Source organism: Capricornis sumatraensis, chromosome 5 (genome assembly GCF_032405125.1).
Source record: "Capricornis sumatraensis isolate serow.1 chromosome 5, serow.2, whole genome shotgun sequence".
Lineage (NCBI taxonomy): Eukaryota > Metazoa > Chordata > Mammalia > Artiodactyla > Bovidae > Capricornis > Capricornis sumatraensis.
The window spans coordinates 86,055,806-86,061,805 of NC_091073.1; the positions used below are offsets into that span (position 1 = coordinate 86,055,806).

General features: G+C 45.7%; 1 protein-coding gene across 1 annotated transcript in view; it reads right to left on the reverse strand.

Moving 5' to 3' along the window:
- RALA (RAS like proto-oncogene A) overlaps window positions 1-4,187 on the reverse strand; it is a 62,290-nt gene extending 58,103 nt beyond the window's left edge. Inside the window, exon 1 of the mRNA XM_068972769.1 lies at window positions 3,997-4,187. The gene's annotated coding sequence lies outside the window, so the exon portion shown is untranslated. The remainder of the gene's footprint in view (window positions 1-3,996) is intronic.
- Window positions 4,188-6,000: the final 1,813 nt, after the last annotated feature.

Genomic DNA, 6,000 nt, shown 5'->3' on the forward strand with positions numbered 1-6,000 from the left:
GTTATGAGGTTACTATAGACTGTGGTCAACAAAATTTATAATAGGTTAATGAAGGCACTGTCCATAGTAGTATAAGGTAGATTTTATGGCAGATCACAAGGGGAGTAACTAGCCCAGTCTTGAAAGTTGTTTTTTTGTGTGTTGTTTTGAGGGATGGAGTTGAGAGAAAAAAAAACCAAATCAAGATACAATTTTTGGAGAGGTATAAGTTAAACTTATATGTGAAATTAAGGATAAAAGGAATTTGTATTTTTTTAATTAGCAAGAAGGAGGTGTGAAAGGGTTTTAAGCATGGGAATATCAAGAATGCTCTAACCCCCAAACCGTGGAGAAAAGACTGGGCGGGGAGCCCCCAGTCAGAGGCTGAAAGGCTGCTACAAAAATCCAGAATAGATCTAGATAGGGCAGCAGACCTAACGCATCTGAATCACTCAGTAGTGGGCAGCCTCATTTTCAGCGGATTACTATGCTAGCTTCTCAGCTGCACAAGAAGGCAGAGATCCTGTGGTTTAGAAGACTACAATCATGATCTATTTAGAAACTGGGGATCTTTGCCCCACCTTCACAATGTATTTGGGGGTAGAAGTCATTTCATAATCTTGCTGTGTTTTATTCTCCAAGATGACATTGACAAACCCTGATATTTAGTTTCAATAAGTGAATTCTGCAATGAAACTGGATCCCAGACTTCAAAGAGATTATGTGTGTCAAGCATTATGTCTGTCTACTGAGTCTGATACAGGACTCTAGTTGTGGTGTATTTAAGAATACTAATATATTTTATGGAAGCCTGCTTTTTGGATCAGAGAGAATACCCGCTGATGTTGAGAAATTAAGTTTTCACCTGCAGATGTAATAAGTCAAAGATACAAATTCTTTTCTATAATTTATTCAAACATCTTTAAGAACTTGGAGCTTTAATTTAATTTTTTCTATATCGTAACCAAATCCTTATGAGCGCAATAAAGTAGTAAGAAAGATGTTTTAGAGCTAAAGAAAACAAAACGAGTAACTGTTACTAATGGGGGCTGGAGTATAAGTTCTCGTATCTCCTTCGGTCCAAGAAAGAGCTAAAACACAAGATTTCAGGAAGGTCACTACAAACAAGCCTCCAATAGTCTTCTCAAATAGGGACTATTCTGCTACTTGAAAGGTAAAACGTAATCATCAAACACCAAAGTTGAATTCCTAATAATTTACTCTCCCAGGACACTTACATGAACAATGCCCAACCATTTTTTCATCATGGCACATGCAGAAGGGGATAACATATGAAAGGTCATAAACAGAAGACGGGCTGCTGTCTGAAGCCACCTGGCCAGGGTCAGTGGTTACCCCAGGCCCCATTTGATGGCCAAGAATACTGAGGAGATCAGTATCTTTGCTTTCTTAAAGCTCAGCTAAACCAAAAACTGAATTTTTTTCTCAGTCTTTTAGGATTAATTGCAATAGCCAATGCTCTCAGCAATCATTACTTCAAAATCCAGATGATGTTACTCACTAGTGGCCCAGCTTCCAGCAATTAACTGCACTTAGCCTTAGTAAACTATGGAAAAGTTACCTCCTGTAGTGTGGAGATTAAAAATAATACAAGTAAAGTTCTTATCACAGTGCTTGGCAGGCAGTCAATGTAGGAGGACTGCTATTATCAAGAGGGTTGTTAAAATAAGGGAAATCTGACCTCTGTATAGTGGTTACGTCACTGAGATAAGAAACTGCAAGCTTTGGTCTCCTTAGTGTCTAAAATGAAAAACTTCATAAAACAATGAAAACCATGAACCATCTCCCTAGTTCTTCAAAATCACAATCTTTTTCCCATGAATACTCACAGCCTCTTAATCCAATATTTTTAAAGTAACTGTCTTTGCAATCCATGTACACGTGCATATTACACTGGTACACACAGATACAAGAAGTGATACTGATAACATTTATTTCTGTTCTGCAGAAGCTAAGCTTGGAAAACCAGTGCAGGACCAGACATTTGGAGAGAAAAGAAGGTATCAGCGCTTTTTTATCTGAACCTCACTACAGTGAAAATAACCCAACCATCCACAGACAAAAATTATCTCCCTGCACAAATGGTAGACAATATTCTTTCCTATAATTAGCCCCTTTTCCCTGAAAGCCCTGCAAAGAAAGTGTTGTATGAAGAATTACTTTAAAATAATTGATACAGATGACTGCTAACTCAGCAGACACACTGGAGAAGAGCATCTGGATCACTGAAAAATCGTGTGAAAGTGGCTAACTGGTAAGTCATGTCAAGGTCATAACAAGAGAACTTGTTATGTCAGACTTCATGCATCCACGGGAAAAAAAAATGAGCCATTATAAGCAATTTTGTGATGTACCACACTATCCCAACAGTGGTAACTCCCAATTTTCTGTTTGATTAAGATAGGGTATGGTTACAAACTCCAAATACAATTTACTATCACCAGGAAATCCTGATAATCCTGGGCAAAAAAAGCTCAAGTGTAAACATTTCCGACTGAATACAAGTTATTATAATGCTCAATCACAACACCCCAAATATAATTTTAATCTTTCATGGTAGGATAGTTTTGGAAGGATGGCAAAGGATTCTTCTTGATTTGTCCTTTAACCATGCTACAGAAGGGAAAGACAAAGCAAAATCTGCATGTGCCCCAAAACTGAAACAAAAACACAAACAAACAAACAAAACACCTTAGCCCAACAAAATAAATGACTACTAGAAGGCTACTGTGAGATCACCTACACGTTCATTCACTCGGTGAAGAATTGTGTGAATAACTTCTATATTCTGGGCACATGCCATGTAAGCACAGGGATGAGAAAGACATGACTCTGACCCTGAAGACATTCAAAAACTAAAAATAATGTTTTAAGAATCACAAGTCATTTTATAATATTGCATTAATAGAGACAAAAACGTAAGCTAGTAAGACACACTGAAATACACTAAGAGGAATAACTTTCCTTTAGTGAAAATGAGTTTACTAATGAAATGCGTTATTCAATATGTGGAGCATGATTAAAGTCAGAATTTATTTCCAGGACAAGAATTAACTCATGACACATATTTTATAACGATCTTCTCCCCGCCTCCCCGCTCCCGACACAATTCGTAAATTAGGTGCTTTTTAGCTTGACAGGTAGGGCGTGGTCCTGGAGTTCTCAAACAACGTCAACGACACTTGGATGAGCTCTCACAAGTCTGGACATTCAGGTTCCCAAGAAAAGGCCAGTCAACTCCCTGATTCTCCCTAAACCTTGAAACAACACTGCCACCTCTCTGCGCCGTCACCTCCGCCCACTTACACACACATACCCAGCCTGGAGCACACACATCACATCTTTCACTTTTGGAAAACCTTTAGAACGAACCACGGAGGAAACACCCCCTTGCTCAAAACACCCTTATCGCGTCCTCGTTTCAGAGGCTTGATTCCTGACTATTGGCTAAACCTGTGCAAGAGCCCAGGACCGGCTATTTAGTTCAGTGCGGACCATCTAATGACTTCAACCTGTAAAACCCGTTCCTTTAACTGGCACAAAACCCCACCAGAGATGTTTAAAAAGCAACTGCCCGCAAACAGACAAGGAGTGGAAGAAAGGGAAGGAGGGGAGAGGGGCGGAGTGAGGCGCGGGGACTGCGGCGTCGGGTCCCCCAGGTCGCGGGCACCGCCCAGGCGGGGACCTCGGCGCGGCGGGCTAGAGATGCAGGGTGACCTTCCGACGAGGCCAATTCAACGGGGTGCCGGGCTCGGGGGACCCCGCCGCAACCGCCCGCTCTCAGGAGGTGCACTAGCCCGCACAGCGGCGAACACGGCGCCCAGGATTCCAGCTCGGGCTCGTCCCGTAGCTGGTTCCCGGGCAGAACGCGGGAGGTGCAATCTCGGCGTCCGGGCCCTGCGTCTGGGCCTCGGATCGCCGCCGCCCAGACACACCCCCGCCGCCGCCCAGGCGGCCCCAACCCCTCCCGGGCCGGCCCGGGTGGGCACCGCTCACCTGCACGGCAAGCCGGTCAGCAGCCCCGTGGGCTCCGGAAGCCGAGGCTGAGCTGGCTCCAGCCGGATAGTGCTCCGCTCTTGTAGTCTAGGAGGCTCCGCGAAGGGAGCGGCAAAAGGAGGAGTCCGACAGGCGGCGGTGGAGCCTGGGCGGCAGGAGGAGGTAGAGGAGGACTCCGGGCGCTCCGCTCTCAGGAGATCCACCCTCCTCCTGGCCGCTCTGCAGCAGCTGCCGCCGATCACTTCCGGGGCGCTGGGGAGTGGGGCGGAGCCGGCTGGGAAGCAACTTCCTGTCTGCGAGCGGAGAGGAGGGTGGGGGGCCGGGGCTGGAGAACAATGGCCGAAGGGCGCGGGCTCTCCTGTGTCCACTCTCTGAGTGTTGAGGGCGGGCTTCACGGCCTTTACGGCGGCTCCACCCCCGGCTCTCTGCGCTGGCGAGGTGAAGTCACCTCCCGGGGGCCCGGGAGTGGCCGCGGGCCTCGCTGAGTTTCCCGGATCTCGGCGCCACGACGTCCTTGTCTCTCTTCTGAGGACCAGGAGGGTGTTTTTGGAAGGAGGGGGAAGAGCGGAGGCCGCCATCTTGCTTCTAGAGGGCAGCCCCTTCTCCCGGGGCGTCCTAGGGTGGAGGCAACTTTTTTGTGAACGGGGTTTCCCGAGTGGAGCCGGCGACGTGGCTCGTCGAGGGCCGAATCCCGGGAGATGAGTCAGTCGCGTGCCTGGCTGGAGGGTCTGGTGGCCGCCCTGGGCTTCCTATTCTCCTGCTGATCCGTAGAGAACTCGCATCGGCGAATAGTCTGGGATCCTTTCCTGGGATTCCCGAGCCTCCTCCGACACTGCGGCTCTGATGTCTGGTGTGGCATTGAGATCAACCCGTAGCCTCATCGTGTAATTTGGGAACCTAAATTGGAAGTAATTCCACTAAATCTTTTGCTTTGTTTAATCCATCCACAGGTTCGAAATAAGATCGTTAGACTAACATCCGTTAGCAGCTACAGTCTTGTCTCTTGATACTTAACTCCCTTCTCCTCCAGCCTCCCCACCCTCCAACTGAGTATCAACTCTGCGCTTACACAGTCCATTCAAAGGATGCCCAGTCTAATGAAAACAAATAGTTACGGTTGGAAGTGTAGTATATCAAAATATAGAGAGAAAAGAATGGATGAGTTTATTGAAACTGCTTTAAGCTTTTAAAGTGGGGATTTTACAGCACCAGAAATGGGTGGAGATTCTGGCAGAAAAGGACGTGCAGCAAAGGAACAAATAGTATTGAAAAGTCTGAGTAGTAATTACAGTTCAAGCCCGGGCTGCTGAAAAAGATGAATCTGAAGTAGTAGACAGGAGCCAAACATGAACCGTCTTATGCTGTGCTGAGGCAATGAATAGAGGAATGACCTTGGACAGATTGATAATACATTAAGTTGGTGGATAGATAGCTGAGGGGAGGAGCAGAGCAAGCAGAGAGCTTGTAGACCAGGGGCCATTACAGAAATCAAGAGAAAAGAACCATAATGTGAGTGGGAGTGAACATCCAAAGATGAATTCCTAAAGTGCAGAATGCCAAATGAATTGGTTATGATAATTGATTCATGGGGGGCAGGTGCTTGCTGCGTAAAAGAATGGAAATGACTTTAAGTATGCCTTGTCCTGCTTTTGAGGGGAGGATAAAGGTGTATTTTACAAATAGGGAAGGATTGGGATGGGTAGGGTGCAGATAATAAATGCCATTTTGGACCTGGTGGATTTTAAGCGTGGATGGTGCCGTCTAATGGCAGTTGCTATATATATCTAGAGCTCTGGGTAGGATGTGGTATGAAGTAACAAACACCACAGGCTTGTATTACCACATTCAGGCCAACTGTGCAGTCTCACTTCATTGAGCACAGATTTAAAACCACTTCTCCTTTCTTCCAACTTTTTCTTGGGAAAAATGGTGAAATATTACATTTTTAAAAATCCCCATTTGGTGATATATGCTTAATGGCCTTCTAAGGATAATAAAAGTTAG